We start from the raw sequence: 17282 nt of genomic DNA on the forward strand, positions 1-17282 counted from the left end.
TGGAAATGATCAGTAACTCTATTCAAGCTAGGTGTAATTAATTAAAATAGTTAAAATAATTATTGATTACTGGCTTACCCTTACTAACGTAGGTCTATTTCCTTTAAGTTAGCAATGTTTGAAGAACCCGAAAGATCACTAAAAATGATCCTATGTTAGGACTAAGTAGAGTTAACCTAGAGCTGTGGATACAAAGTAACTTTAGCTGTTAGTAATTACTGACGCTTAAGAGCACTTACCTCCTGTCGCAAGCTACAAAAGATGCCGGCTGACACAGTAAATGTCCATTACTACTTGTTTGCGAGAGAACATTCAAAACATTGACACCAGCGCATGAGTTCTATATGCATAGCTCTCTCGTTTTTGCCAGGAACAAGTTACAAAAATGTAGTCACACATGCCGAAATAAAAAAATATAAACCCTATCTGTCATGACAAACAGTATGAAGTTCCAAGGACTACAAAGCTGTATCAAGCAGCTTATTTATGTTTCAATGTTCATTTGTTTGTAAATTATTTATTAACTGAAAACCTTAAAGTAAACATCCTTGAGATCATTATTCCATTTGTTTGTGTTTCTGTAGCCTAATTCCAACCTGTGAGATAGGTATGAATCTATGCTCAGGCTTTGCGTGTCTGCAATATGGCGACAGTTAAACATCTGTATCTTATTACAGAGGTTAATTACAGTTCTTACAGTTCATTCAATTGTATGTGTTTTATCTATCACACTCAGCTACAGTATACTGTATGTATACAGTATATGTATGTTTACTCATATTATATAAAATATTTATACATTTATATATAATATATATAAAATATTCTATACTGTATATATCCTATAATATATGTGTATATTATATACATGTTAGTAGTTCAGGTGGGTAGCTGCGTCAGCATGCGTAGGCTGCAAAGGAACAAGTAATAGGTTTATTCCATGCTGAAAAAAAGAAGAAAGAGAACACAACGTTTCGGCCGTGGAGCCTTCTTCAGGTGTTAGAGAGACAGGGCAGTAGGCAGAGGTAAAGTAGCGGGAGAACAAAGGTTGGAAGGGAGGAGGAGTGAGAGGCGGGAGCAGGGGACAGAAAGAGAGGCCAATCAAGAGGTGTGAAGTCAAAATGGGTGCAGAGAGGTGTGAAATGAAACTTCCAATGAATGGAGAAAATTTATAAGAACAGTAGTCTGTCGTTAAGGGAAGGGAGAATGTGTGATCCTAGCTGCAGAATAATTTTAGTTTCGGTGGTCTTTCTGATGTATGAGTTCGGAAAACCGTCTTTGAGAACACAGACGGAGAGATTAGAGTAGTCGTGGCCATCAGAGGTGAAATGAGAAACAATGGGCTTGGAGAGATCTTTAATCTTCACAGCCCTGACGTGTTCTCTGAAGCGGTCTCCGAGTCTCCTTCCTTTTTCTCCAATGTAGATGGCTGGGCATTTACTGCAAGAGATACAGTAAATAAGGTTGCTGGAGGTACAAGATGGATTTGTCCTGAGGGGCCTTGAATGAGTGTGGTGGTGGCTGTGTACTTGCAGGTGATACAGTGAGCTCTGTTGCAAGGGAAAGTGCCTGGTGTGGATGGTTGTTGAGGGCAGTCAAGGGAGCTGTGAACCAGGAGGTTACGCAGATTAGGTGGTCGGCGATATGAGATGATAGGGCGATCAGAAAAGAGGGCCCCAATGGAGGGATCATCCTGTAGGATGGAAAAGTTGTGGTTAATGGTCCTGGGGATAGGAAGTGTGTTAGGGTGGTAAGGAAGCACCAAAGGAATGCGGTTGTTACGGCGGGAGTTCCTGATCAGGTTGATGGTCCGGGGGGTGTTTTTGGCTCGGGAAAGGGCCCTGTCAATCACACTGCTGGGGTATCCTCTGTTGATGAAAAATAATCAATGGGCTTGGTTCTCGAAGTCGATGTCGTCGCTGCATAATCGTCGTAACCTAAGGAACTGTGAAACAGGAAGAGAGTTTTTAGTGTGGTTGGGGTTAGTGATCTTTCGGGTTCTTCAAACATTGCTAACTTAAAGGAAATAGACCTACGTTAGTAAGGGTAAGCCAGTAATCAATAATTATTTTAACTATTTTAATTAATTACACCTAGCTTGAATAGAGTTACTGATCATTTCCAGTAACGTTAGCTAACTCTTTAGACAATGACCCATTAGTAGTAGCCTAAGGTTCGTTGTATAGGGTTAAGTTACAGAGTGACATCTCCTACAGATGACAAGGCTGAACTCATTAAAATGAGGAACTGGCTGACAAGTACAGAAGAGATGTCAGAGGAATTCATATTAAGAAGAGAAAAGTGTTTAACAATGAATCCACCGAGGTACACTAAGTTTTAAACAAATACTTCATGTTAACGTCACCTACCACTTTATTAGAAACACCTACTGTACCTTGTACCTACACTCACTGGCCACTTAATTAGGTAGGCAGATGAGCTATAGTCTCTAACTGTGTCACGGAAGTCCAAATGGACTAACCGTGGGGAGCAGGAGAGCGGAAAAAGACCCATATGCGTAGTGGCAGAATGGGAAAAAGGCCCGGGCTCATTAGTGCAAAGAGTTCAGGAGTGCTATATAGAAACCTATGCCCTCAGGTAGCGGACGTGGGGCGACCTGGTGCTAGGCGGGTCTCAGGACATCCGAACGTTAATGCTGAGCGAGGGCAGAGTGCAAGACCCGGAAATATATAGCCCAAGGGAAAGAGAGGGACCAGAAGGACAGCAGGCAGGAAACTAGGCACAGGACAGAGAAGAAGCGCCCTCTGGCTGCAGAGGGCGTGACAAACTTTATACCTACAAGGTGTTTCTAATAGGTAGGTGTTTCTAATAAAATGGTCAGTGAGTGTAAATGTAATGACCTACATCCAGTTTTGTTCTCAGGAGAGTGCACCATCAAAAAAGAAAAAAAATAAAGCCCTCATTGAACTCTTGCAGAACCATCTTGCAGAAGTATAAAGAAGGTCAACATCAGGTGATTGAATTGACCATAGGCTACATAATTGACTGGAAATATTATGTTATTGTAATATCATTTGTCACAGGCCACTGAGTAAACGCATATATTTTACCTAACAGGCCTGTGAACAAAAGAAGGATGAAGAAGAAAAAAACATGGTGGTGCAAAGTCTTAAAGTCAAAATAAAACAACTTGAGGAGGAAAATATGCACCTCAGACAGGCATTAAGTATTTTTAGAGGTATGTTATTTATTTGTTTATTTGTTCAGTATCATATACAGTCATATCAGCTGATAAAAACAAGCTATAATGAATGTTTCTGTAGCCAGTGTGACATTAATTTACTGTGATTATCTTCCAAATGTAATTTCAGATTTGCCTGAGATGGTGTCTTCATTGAAGAATTTAATTTCATCCCTCTCGGCTCCCCTAACTTCAGATCTTTTCCAGGAACAATGTCCCCAAACTCCTTCTCCCCATACTTCTACCACAAAACACCAAACACCACACATCAGTACACTTCCTCTTCTTTTCAAGGACTGTCCCTGCTCTCTGCCTCCTGCTCGCACCCCTAGCCTCAACCAGCCTCCCCCTGCTCACTCAGAAAAAGTAAGTAACATATTCCTTCATTTCATCCCTCTTTTACCATCTTACATTGTGAAATGCAATTAAAACCTCTCACATTTATCAAGCTGTCATGTCAGCTAGCATATTTTCTGATGGAATGAGAGGTGGTGTACTGCTCACTCACACAAACACATGCGCAGGCATTCACACACAAACACATACACAACAAACACAAACTATTTCAATGTGACAGTGTTCTTTTGGGTTATTTTGGGTATTTCTAGTATTATTCATTCTATTCTACTCTTTTCTAGGCAACTAAAACTAAACTTGCAATTGGCCAGTTCACAAGAGAGTCCACACCTCAGGGTGTACAAGCTAAGGTATCTGTAAAGCCATTTGCCATTCTAACGCTTTCTAATTGAGTAGAAGGTACACACATGTACTACAACTAAGCACACACAGGTAGCTCAATTGTTTCCTCACACCTGTTCTCCAAATGTTGTCTTTCTCTATAAAATGTACAGCTCATCACATTGAGGGATCGCTGTTCCCGGGCAACTGCAGCAAAATACAAAAATGATCTGATGTACACTACAGCATACATGGCATCTCACTGTGTCCTGGTCTCTTCATCTAACAGCGAAATAAGGCCACCCCTGCCCCGAGAAGAAGTTGAAGCTATAATTGGTGAGTGTTGATGGCTTAGGTTATATTCTGAAATAATCATTCTGAGACAGAAGCTATCTAATGCAGCAAAGATTCCAAAGCGTCAGTGTGGTGTGGGCCAGCAAAACCAGCATCATGAACATGAGCCAGTCTAAATTTAAATGCCCTGCTCCCTTTAACTTCAGCTGTGAAATTATTATTATTATTGTTGTTGTTGTTATTGTTGTATTTGTACAGTTATGATCATATTCTGTATTGATGTACATATTAATACATTTGGACTTAACCGGTTATTGAATTTTGTGTTTCATTCCAAAACCAAAAATGTTTAAAATAGCCTGTACATTTTATGTTGGCTTTCTAATTTCTCTGCAATCTTCTTCAGAATGAATAAAGTAGGCCTGTGGATCAATTTATCTATCAATCATATTTTAATAACTAGTGTTATGTACTTTGGAACCCCTAAAAGTACCATACTTATACCATACTGCTGTCAAAACATCATAGGATAAAATAGATTTCAACGTACCACATACAGATGCAGCCATTCAAAGTGCGCGACACAAACATGTACCGCAGGCATTTGGCTACGTCATAACGCGTCATACCGCGGTACGTGATTGGTTGGCCAAAATGACCGACAGGGGCACTCGTGGTGCTTGGTCGGTTGTGGAAAGATTTAATCATTAAATGTCTTTACTGTGCACGTTTTAGTATTGAATATTTATATGGAATTTTACCACTGAAGGGACGTTTTAGTAGCATAAAAAGAATAGGAGCATAACGCATGTGGAGGTCATAAACAATATTAATTTTGGGACATAAACATACAGTATTATGTAAACTGTATACGGCTGGTCTCGGTACTTTAAAGAAAAAATACACACCAGTATTCCATATCTCCCTAAACATTTTAAGCATCAATGTCTTTGACTAACGTGAAATAACGTGGTTATTTCAGAAACGTTTTTACGTGCTCATTGCTCCCTCTGATCATGTTACTGGACATTTATACAGTATACAGTACTCTGTGAGAAAAGTGGTAGTTTTAAGCTTTTCTGCAAATACGCTCGATACCGGAGTAAACAAGCATACTTTTAGAATTTGATTAATAGGGAATATAATATTGTAATGCCCTCGCCTGGTGGTGAGGAGGAAGCGCCCCTAGGCGCTCATAGTACCGCTGGGCATGCTGGGAGTTGTAGCCGGGGAGAGTCTACCTGTGTAAATAATGTCATAGTAGATCTAGTGTCCTATGTAGTCTTATAAGTGTATAGCATGTTGTTAAGTAATTACCACCCTAAAGATGTGTACGTGTTCCATTAGTCTCCTCATGTGCGTGTATATCCTGTGTTTGGTTTTGTGGTTGTTAAAGAATAAAGCTATCGCTTGGTTTGTTAATCGTGTCTCCACTGGTCCTTTGTTCTCCGCTTCTCGGCCTTTTGGCTAAGATCAAGTTCAAGTGGCATGCCCGCAGTTCTTGTCTTTCTAAAGGTCTAGAAGGCGATCGAAGATTCTGAAGAGTGCTTGAGCTGGTATCGCTCTAGGTTGAGCCTAGGGGGTTAAGGCCAAGCAGCAGCTGAGCTGGGTGGGATCCGGCAGCAACGTTCTCTCTCTCTGCTCTCTCCTCTCCTCTCCCCTCCCCCTTTCTCTCTCTCTGCCTCCTTGGCCTCTTGGCTGGGAGTAGGTACACGTGGCCTGCCCTCGGTGCTTGCTTTCCACCTCGAGACTCGGAAGCGCTATCCGCTCCCTCTCTCTCTCGCTCTCTCTGCCTCCTTGGCCTCTTGGCTGGGAGCAGGTACACGTGGCCTGCCCGCGGTGCTTGCTTTCTTCCTTGAGACCCGGAAGCACTTTCCGCTCTCCTCTCTCTCCTCCTGCGCCTGCACCTAGCTGGGCTTTGCCCACAAGGACAAAGGCCAGGGCTCCCTCGCTGCTCCCTTTGCTCTCTCTCTTTCCCTCCTTTTTTTCCCTTTTTCTCCCTCAGAGATGGCAGACAAGAGGACACTGATCCGGTTCCACTGGACAAAGAAGACGGAGCCGATGCCGACTGCAAAGGCCTTCTTTATGACCTTCCTGCGAGGGATCTTGCAGTTGGTGGCCGGAGATCTCTACTGCCTCCAGGACAACAAGGCAGAGAGATATATGGAGGCCTACATGGCCACGGACACGGCGTACGAAAAGGCAACGAGACTGATCAGGGAGAAAGGTAAGCACCCTGGTTTCTCTGATTTCAGGCCGGAGCCTATGAGGAAGACGTACCAGCGGAACGGGTAACAGCGTACCTAGGGAGGTATGTAACCGTGGTGGGAAAACCGACAGAGGTCAGGGACGAAGTCGTCTGGTACGGCAAACGCCAGTACCGAGTCCTCCTGAAGGAGGACCCAGAGGGCGTTGACGGTTTCCAGACCCCCCGGCTCGCTTCAACATCGGAGCCGACAGGGGGTACCTCTACTACCCCAGGATGCCGGATTTTTGCAGCAAGTGCAGACGGTCCGGCCACAAGACAAACACATGTGACATCGTCAGATGTCACAACTGCAATGAGGACGGGCACCTGGCAAAAACCTGCCGGGCAGCCAAAAAGTGCGACGGATGCGGCGCCGAGGGACACCTCCTTCGCCGATGCAAGGTAAGCAAACCTTCGTTTGCGCAGGTGGTGGAAGCACCTTCCTGCACACGACCTGCTCCCTGGAGTCGGCGACGGTGTCCCCGGCGTGGTATTCCGACCACGAGCGCTTGATGGTGGTGGCTAACACCAGCCTGCCGGCATTCGGTCGTGGGTACTGGAAGCTGAACCGGGAGATACTGGAGGAAGACGACTTCAGGGCACTGTTCCGGAAAGACTACGCGAGCTGGGGCGATCTGAGAGACGGCTACAGCTCCGTGGTGGAATGGTGGGAGTCGGTGAAGGACAGGACCCGAACCCTGGCGCAGACGTACTGCAGACGGAAGGTGGCCAGGGAGAGGAAGGAAGCTGCACGACTCCAGAGGCAACTCGAGGAGGAGTACAGCTCGGCTAACGGGGGAGGAGCCTTCAATTCAGCCCGGGCACGGGACCTGAAGAAGAGGCTCCGCAGACTGCACACGGAGAAAGCCAAGGCTTTCCTGGTCAAGGCACAAAGGGAGCATTATGAAAATAATGAAACCTATTCCTCCTATTTCTTCAATCAGGTCCGGGGAGCCCAGAAAAAGAGGGTGATCCACAGCCTGAGACGGGGAGATGGAGAGGAAGTGCTGGACGAGAGCGACAAAGTAGAAGCGGCCACCGCTTTCTACACGGAGCTCTTTTCAGAAAAGCAGACGGAGGTGGAGGCAGGCGATGCTTTTCTGGAGGGGCTGACGGCACAAGTACCGGAGGAGGTGAGGGAGGACTTGGAGGGTCCGATCACGGCCGAGGAGCTGAAGGCGGCGCTCTTGTCCATGGAGAATGGCAAGGTGCCGGGGCCGGACGGACTCCCCAAGGAATTCTACACCTGCTTCTGGGACACCCTGGCGGCAGATCTGGTGGAAGTGGCGCAGGAGATCTTCCGCCGGGGGAAACTCGGAGACACCATGAGGGAGGGCGTCATCTCCCTGCTCTTCAAGGGAGGAGACGCCGCCGACCTCAAAAACTGGAGGCCGATCACGATGCTCTGCGTGGACGTAAAGATCCTGTCCAAGCTCCTGACAGGCAGACTGAGAACCGCCCTCCCCCACATCATCCACAGCGACCAGACGTGTGGGGTGGAGGGGCGATCCGTCAGCTGGAACCTCCAGCTGACCAGAGACGCCATCGCCTGGGCCGAGGACCGGAACGTGCCCATGATGGTGGTCAGCCTGGACCAGGAGAAAGCCTTCGACAGAGTGAACCACAGCTATCTGTTCAGGGTGCTGGAACGCTTCGGTTTCGGAGAGAGTTTCAGCCGCTGGATTCAGATTCTGTACTCTGACGTGGGCAGCAGAGTGAACGTGAACGGAAACCTGGGGGAGTTCATTCCCAGGAATCCGGAGTACGACAGGGCTGCCCCCTTTCACCCCTTCTCTATGTTCTCTTCACAGAGCCCTTAGCAGAGGCGGTGAGACGGGACCCCGTCATCGATGGCCTGGAGATACCGGGAGGCACGGGGGAAACCCTGAAGATCTCCCAGTACGCCGACGACACGACGCTGTTCCTGAGGTCGGACAGGGGGTTGAGGAGGGCCCTGCAGGTCATGGAGCAATACTCCAGAGCCTCGGGGTCGAAGCTCAACCGCCGAAAGAGCAAACTGAAGTTCTTCGGGCCCTGGAAGCACAGGACGACGGCGCCGGAGGGTCTCGAGCTCTGCACGGAGCCCCTCAGAATACTGGGGGTTTCCTTCCAGAGCCGGGACAACGAGACCAACAACTGGACTACGAGGATCGCCAGGGTGAACGCGAAGCTGGGTCTGTGGAAAACGCGGTCGCTGTCCTACACAGGGAAAGTGATGGTGTTGAAAGCAGACGTCCTGCCGGCTTTGGTTTACCTGGCGGTGGTGTACCCGCTGCCGGCCAGACTCAGACGAGCGCTGCAAGGGATGATCTTCGGCTTCGTCTGGGGCGGCAGGTACGAGTACATCACGAGAAACCGGATGTGTCAGCCGGACGAGGAAGGGGGTCGAGATGTCCCACATTTCCCCCTGAAACTTGACTGCATCTTCTTCTGCAACCTCTGTCGGGCGCTGCAGGAGCCCATCGGCCACAAGTACCAGTACTTTGTCAGGCTGTGGCTCTCCATCCCGATGAGGCACTTGGTCCAGTGGTCAAACACTGGGCCCAAGGCAGAGAGGCGACCGGCGTTCTACACCCAGGCTGTCAAGTGGAGCAGGAGGTACGAGGCCACGAGACAGCCAGAGCTTTGCACCAACCACAGAGCTCTGTACAAGGAGGTGAGGGGGCATCTGGTCGCCGACGAAAGGCTGCGAGTTCCCAGACAAGTCTGGGAAAGGACGCAGCCTAAAAAACTGGACAACGAACTGAAGGACCTCAACTGGATGGCCGTACACAAGAGACTGGCTACCAGAGAGGTCCTCTACAGACACTCGCTTACCAGGAACCCGCATTGCCCCCGGGACATGTGTTTCGTCGAGGAGACTCAGGAGCACGTGTTCTGGAGCTGCCCCTTCGCCAAGGCGGTGTGGGGCAGAATGGACAACACCATGCAACTCCTGGGGACGGGTGCGGTGCTCAGATACCAGTACATTCTGCTGGGGCTGGCACCTACCGGACTGGACAGGGGGACGCAGTTCCTGATGTGGCTGCTGCTGTCCCTCACAAAGAAAGGCCTGTGGGACGCGAGGAACAATCTCATCCGGCACAACATCGAGTGGGGAGCGAGGGAGCTGGAAGAGAGGATCCTGGCGGACCTCAGGAGGAGGATGAAGCGCGACGTTGCTAAATGGGGTTTCCCCACGGCAAAGGAGCGCTGGAAAGGCCTATGGACCCTGTACAGGGATTAATGGTTTACAGCAAGTGGTAGGGTTTGGAGGGACTCTCATAATAGCGCAAATCCGCCCACCCTTGCATGGAGTGATAACGGACAGTCACCGCCGTTCCGCCGTTGTTTGAATTTTGTGGAGTGTTATTGTGTGAGATGTTTTCTTTTTGAGATGTGTTTTTTTTTCGGAATAAAGTATATTTTATCTGTTAATCGTGTCTCCACTGGTCCTTTGTTCTGAGAAGAACCTGTAAATGCTACAATATGGAATCGCGTATCTAAAGAAATTAATAACAGTATAATTATATTCATGTACTGCAACACAAACAGTAGTATATACTGTACACATACAATGTCTATTGATATGTGTAGGGCTGTTTTACCACTCAGTATGTGACTGTGTGAGTGGTGTGATGGTCCAAGTGCCTGACTTGTAAGTGAGAGGTCCACTAGCTAGCAAGTGCCATGAATTTTCTTTTAACAAACATTTCTTTGCAAAAATAAAATAGCAGTATTATGGACAATTAATTGACTTTTTTATATTTCTAAATATCACAACATGTTCGAATCTAAGTCATTTTTTAATAACAACAAATAGCCACCGTCTTTCCCTCTGGAGCAGGAACCGGTATCGTGTGGGGATCCCTTTAGATCTCCCTTCAGATTTAAAAGGTTATTAATAATATCTTCGGTGTCGCATCTTCCCAGTTCAGCTGATCTTATGCTGCCTGCGCATGCTTACACAGGTCCCTGTGTCAACTATCATACTTGACTGAGAGAACTTAACATTTTTATTATCAACAAATTGAAAATACGACGTTTACATTAGCGTTATTAATTTTTCACTTGTGTGTATGGAGGAGTGTCAGCTGTCAATGAGAGCAGACCCCCCCCCCCCCCCCTCTTAGGCTGTGCAAACGATTTTTTAAATTTTTATAAAGAAATAAAAAAATTGATATAATGATATTGTAACACTATAGGGCTCACATGGACACCCTTGCCGCTGCCATAATAGGACAGTCCCCCACCATTGGGGACTCAAACTCAGGCTTCCAGTATCACTCAACAGGGACCCAGCCTCTTGAGCCAAAGAGGAATCTCCCCTCAGCCGGCTGGTTGCCGGCCCTGCTAGAACCAGGGAAGGGCAGTGATGTCCCCGCGCTGGTAAGCCGGCTCTCAAGAGCAATGGAGGCTGTACGCATTACAATATAAACATTTACTGTCAAACTTTAAATCAACAATTGACTGAATTCTTAAGGAAGCCAGTTTCCGCCAGGGATTAAAAAAAACACAATTTTTCATTAACAAAAAGTAACGCAACACTCTCTTGTTTGAAGCACCACGTCTCTCCCCGTTAAAAAGAGGAGACACTTTACACTTTAACTCTTCAGTTCACAGCAAAATTTCACCAGAGCCTCTCACTAAAAGCTTATGCTAACACCTAACTTTCTTAACGCGAGAAGTACTACTGTAAGCAAATAAAAGGGTTTTGGGGGGGGGGCAGTATTTCTTGCGTTGTGAATATGTGTACACAGCGGTCCCCCCGGGTTCCAGTTAGTGCCTGATTACGCATCAATGAAAAACCGGAGGTTTAAAAAAAGAGAATTAGCTCACTGATAGTTTTATGTGGAGGCTGTGAATATTTTCACAAGTCATGGTCTTCAAAATGCATTTTGTTTGAAGGCTTTCTGTGTTTCCCTTCCAAAGATATGGACAGAAGAATATTCGAGCGTGGTCAAAAAAATGGCTTAAAAACGACATAGTGAAGGCTGTGAAAACAGTCACAATGTGACACAAAGCAAGTGTTTTCATAACTCTAGGAGGTTTTGTGAAAAAGCAACAGGTGTGCCAATTGTGATCATTTTTATTTTTAAATACATTTTAGCAAACTCATCTAAACAAAAAAGTTGCATTTAATACCACTCGACAGCCGGCTGGCTGTGCCTAAAAATAGATAAAAACCGGTTTAACAACTCTTAAGCAAACTTGTGTTTTTGTTAACACAAGTTTATCAGTGAAAAGCCCACGGGCATTCTCAGAGCCCTTGTTAGTTTGGAGGCATGGAAATTCTGACAACAACTGATTTAAAGACAATCTGTCAAAGTGCAGTGAAATACAATATTGTTGTTGTTATTGTTGTTTTTATCCCATAAAGCGCTTTGATAAGCCACCTTTAGAGGCGCTATATAAAATAAAGTTCATTATTATTACTATTGTTAATTTGCTGGACAGAGAGGTGAACATTATTATGCAGAAGACAAAGGTAGCAATTTACGTTGCATTGTGCATTGTGATACTGTAGTACAGTTTAAAATAAGTCTAAACAGTATCAACTTGAATTCTTATCTCCATTAATTTAACTATCAAGTGGTATTTGAATAAATACAGCTTTTCAGCATAGATTACACTTTTCTGAAATGTATTTAAAAAAACTCCCATCTTCTTTAAAACAATACGCCAGAAAATGTGTTTGACGCATTAGCAGGTTAAAGCGATTCCGTTGAGGAGTATATTTACTAATCCTTTCGCCTGGCAATCTTCCCCGTGTGCCACCTTCGCTGCATGGCAGGGAGCGCCCCTCAGTTGGTGCCCAGCGGTCTCCTCAAATACGGCATCAGCCTGCTCAGCCAGAGCCAGGGCCTGCTCCAAGGAAACCGGCGCGGCCAGCATCACGTGGCGCTGCCTCAGATAATTGGGCATTCAGGTAGATTGCCAGGCAAAAGGATTAGTAAATATATTTTGTTAAAGCAAGTCAGTTTTTTGCAACACATTAAAGACATATTGTGGCATTATTATATAGGACGGACACAGTGACTCAGACACTTGTTGTATACATATTCCTTCCTTAGTCTTCCTAAAATTGTTTAGAGGGGTGGGAGGCATTTGGGAATGTGAGTTATGTGAGTTAAATTATGAATGAATAAAAGCATTTTATTAAAAACATGTTTGCGTTTGTTTGGGTGCTATATTATGTATTTTTCATACATAAGATATAATGATATGTTCCTGCTTAGACATTGCATGACTTTAAAAGCTATAAAAACAGGTTTCGATTCAGGCTTGATGAACTCTAATAATTAATAACCCTAATTAATCGAATCCCAGGTGTGAATTCATAAAGCCTGAATTATGAACTATGCCTACGTCTACGAAACACCTGATCATCTGCTCGAAAGATTTCTGTGCTTTGTGTATATTTTAATTGCAGTGGGGGCAGGGTGTGTGGGGACAGGTTTGGTTGAAATTGCAATGGGGGTCTGTGTTCTTCCCACCAGAAACATTTTCTCCAAAAGCGTTATTTTTTCCAAATCTGGCAATGCCAGACAGAATTCACATTCGCTGTAGCCAAGGGGCCTTGCAGATCAGAAAATCAAGGAATAAAAAAATTCTCACACCCGGGTTTTCAACAGATTCGCTTTAACTTGCAAATGGGTCAAGCACATTTTCTGGCTTATTTCATTTTTAAGAAGATGGAAGTTTTTTAAAATACATTTTGGAAAAGTGTAATCTATACAGATGCAGCCATTCAAAGTGCACGGCACAGACACGTACCGTGGGTAATTGGCTACGTCCTCGCGCATCATGACACGCGATGAGGCGCAATACCGTGGTACGTGATTGGTTGACTGACAGGGGCACTCGTGGTGCGTTGGTTGGTCTTAGAAAGATTTAAATGTCTTTACTGTGCCCGTTTTAGTATTGAATATTTATATGGAATTTTACTACTGAAGGGAAATCTTAGTAGCTGAGCATAAAAAGAATAGGAGCATAACGTGTGTGAAGGCCATAGACTATATTAATTTTGGAACATAAACATACAGTATTACATTATATGGCTGGTCTCGGTACTTTAAAGAAAAAATACACACCAGTATTCCATTTCTCCCTAAACATTTTAAGCATCTAAGTCTTTAACTAACGTGAAATAGCGTGTATAAAAAGTGGTAGATTTAAGCTTTTCTGCTAATATAATATGGAATCGTGTATCTAAAGAAATTAATAATGATATAATTATATTCATATACTGAAACACAGTAGTACATGCTGTACAACGTCTGCTGATTCTGTATGTGTAGGGCTGTTTCAGCTCTGCTCATGCGACCTTGTCGGTAGCCTGGTGGTCTAGGTGCTGGATTAGCAACCCACAGGTTGGCTGTTTAAATCTAGCTGGTGCTGCGACTACTATTTTAACAAATATTTCTTTGAAAAAATAGAATAGCAATATTATGGACAATTAATTGACAATAAATATACAAAAGCACATATTACATTTGGGAAATAGTTTTAATATGTAAATAGTTCCCTGTTTCTCTCTCTCTCTTGCTCGCTCGCCCCCCCCCCCCCCCCTCAGTTCAATTCAAGGTGCTTTATTAGCATGACCGATGGGTTCAATCAGTGTTGCCAAAGCAAATAAAATAATGAAATTCACATGAAACAAAACAAAAAATAACATGAATATAAACCCTACAGACATATTACAGACATTTACAACAATAACATATTATAGAATATTTACATATAATGTAGACAGCAGGAGCATTATTGGGAGACAGACTCACTGTTCCTCAGGCTGTGACAGGAGATCACATACTGGGCTGCCAGTTCAACTGAGTTCCATCCTCCCTCTCCCAGTAGGATTGGGACCCGTTGTGATTCTGGCAGGTGTGGGAACTCTGGTACTAGATTTCTGAGTTTAGGGAAGAATGTTTCTCTAATCCCAGAGTATCTGTCACAGTGCAGTAGGAATGCACCTCTGTCTTTATTTCTCCCCGCTGGCAGTGGGAGCACAGTCTCTCTCTCTCGCCCTCCCCCCCCTCAATTCAATTCAGTTCAAGGTGCTTTATTAGCAGGGCTCGTCATGTGTCTCTCTCTGGTAGGGGCGCGGGAGAGCTCGCTGGCAGGTGGTGACGGAGAAGAAAATAAAGGCAGCTTTTAACTCCGCAAGTCACACACCAATACACACCAATACTCCATTTCTTCCTAAACATTTTAAGCATCAAAGTCTTACATGTGGTTTTCATCACTCTCTGCGGGAGTGCTGGCTGTGACGAATTAAACTGGTTTCACAGGTATTTTCAAGTGGTCGAGTCTTCAGCAGGAGGGGGGAACAAGCTGTCCAGACGTGTGGAATGCCACAGAACCCTAAACAGGCAATACACACCAGCCGAATATTTGACCAAGATTTCCAGACACAGCTGTATGAGCTCCACCAGTAAAGCTCAAAGTATTAAGCTGGTCCACACTATTTGCAACCGTCATTTTAAATGAAAAGACTATTTTTTCATCAACAAAAAGTAACACCCACCACAGCATTTCGTTGATCTAACTAACAAGGATGGGACATTAGCTAGCCAATATGATAAAGGAATACTTACTTTTTTGTTTATTTCTTTAGCACATTTATTTGAACATTTCCATCGATTGTACAAGCACTGAAAAACTGTTCAATCCCTAGTTCGTCGGGCATTTTCTTCTACTATAACAGATATAAAAACTCCCTTGCTTTTAACAGAGCATTTCATAATTTCTAACATAGAAAATTATTTAAACTGCGACACTTTTATCATTCAAGGAGAGCTCATAATATCACAAGGATCCTCAAGAGATCAACAAAGACAACAGAAAAAGATATGTGAATAAGATACTGTCCATGGGAATCCAAGCTTTTTTATCTATGCTAAGAAGGCTTTAAAATGTCTTAATTACACAGTGAAGTCAAAATTCTGGGATGTGCCTATATTGGTACGCTGGGCAAACGTTCCGAGGTCAAATTCTTCCAGCACGGGGGTACCTTTAAAGTGGAGACAACGGCACCAAACATTTTTGGCATGCATAAAACACAGCAATTCTGTCAGTGAGCCCTAAATGAATTAATAGCAAACATGGTTTACATAAAAGACAATTTTCCAAGAAAGTTTAGCCTTTGTCACTAATGAAACTACTAAATAAAAACATAAATATAGAAAGATTATATAAATATATAAATATATATATTTAAATATATAAGATTTTTTTTTCAATGTTGGTAGAAGGATGGACTGTCAGGTTGAGCTATTTCAAGAAGAAAATTTTCAGAATAATTGCAAATCTAGCAGGATAGAGAAAGCACAGAAAATGGGGAGTTAGATTGATCAGATTAGTATGAAAAGCCATTAAGCAAAGAGGGAATGAGAAGAGTGACAAACTAGTTTACTTTAGATTTTTCTGAACCAGGGAAAATCTGATCATGTTTCACTATAACAATAATAAAAAATGTTATTTTATATATCACATTTAAAAGTGGCATCTCAAAGGAATACAGTAGATGTAAAAACAGTTAAAAGGACCACAGATTACAAAGTAAATACATATAAGAAAGACAAGCAGTTAGAGGTGCTACCAAAATTAGAAAATGAAGCAGATACAGACACTATGTCTTCTGAAAAGAAAGGTTTTGAGATTAGATTTAAATGCACTCAGGGTACGTGACTGATATCACTGGGGATACAAATTGAGAGCTCTGGGGTGCAGATAAAGAAGACCCTGTCACCCGCAGAATGTAGATGTTCTTGAGGACAGCTAGAAGACCAGAGTCAGACGGACAAAGGTGGGGAGTAGACAGATAATAAGCCATATACAGTAGGTACTGAATGAGGATGAGGATTTTGAAGTTGACTCGAAACCTGATAGGAAGCCAGTGCAAGGACTTGAAGACAGGTGTAATGCATCCCTGTTAGGATTTCCACTGTCATATTCTGAACATATTGAAGATTGTTCAGTATGGATTTAATTTCCCCAGTGAACAGGATGTGAATTTATAAATTCTAGAAAAAAAGCCTTTCTTGATTTCTCTAATTCCTAGTTTCTCTAGTTCCCTTTAAAATAAACGATTCTTCCACAACGCAGATTATTACATGGCTAGTAATACTCTGCATTGTAAATTTATAAATTTAAAGAAATTAACAGCTTTTGGGGATTTAAGTGTTTTCTGAGTTATTGCAGGATAAAAGACTAGAAATGTTGGTAAGAAAAAGATAATTTTGTGAAAGTTGAGGAATACACTGATAACAAGAAAACTTCCTAATGAGCTTAGGCATACTTTTGATGAAGATGATGAAGTTAACAGACTGTATGCTTACATAGATACTGAAATGAGGATTGTATTTTAGATTTTGTGTAGTTGCTAGCATTGAACTGTGTGTTGGATGCACATGAATTGAAGGAATTAAGATGTTTATATTTAGAGGCAATTTGTTTAAATAACTAGGTATGGATACTGATGTGCAAGAGAGGTGGAAAGGCTGTTTCTTTAAGCCAGCACTATAAAATATTTTATTCTCAGTGAGATGCTGCCATTTCATAGTGGGTTTGTGTAAAGTGCCTTTACTTCCATCCATTTTCTAATCTCTTTATCCAGTACAGAGGATTTGGACCCTATCCCAGTAAGAAACGGACACAAGGCAGAATATACCCTGGACATAGCGCCAGTCCATCACAGGACAGACAGACACAAAAACACACACACCAGGGCCAGTTTTCCCATAAACCAATTAACTTACCAGTATGTTTTGTAGTGCGAGAGGGAGTCATATCACACATATGGAGAAAAACCATTTAACCCAGAGAGAACATGCAAGCCCCACACACAATAGTCTAAGTGGTGAGAAAGCTGTGCTT

The 17282-nt window shown here is 43.7% G+C and overlaps 1 pseudogene; it reads left to right on the forward strand.

Annotated features, from left to right (window-relative positions):
* Nucleotides 1-6337: 6337 nt before the first annotated feature.
* LOC148658492 (uncharacterized) overlaps nucleotides 6338-17282 on the forward strand; it is a 36023-nt pseudogene continuing 25078 nt past the window's right edge.

This window comes from Lepisosteus platostomus, chromosome 7 (genome assembly GCF_059453375.1).
Source record: "Lepisosteus platostomus isolate fLepPlt1 chromosome 7, fLepPlt1.hap1, whole genome shotgun sequence".
NCBI classification, from domain to species: Eukaryota; Metazoa; Chordata; class Actinopteri; order Semionotiformes; family Lepisosteidae; genus Lepisosteus; species Lepisosteus platostomus.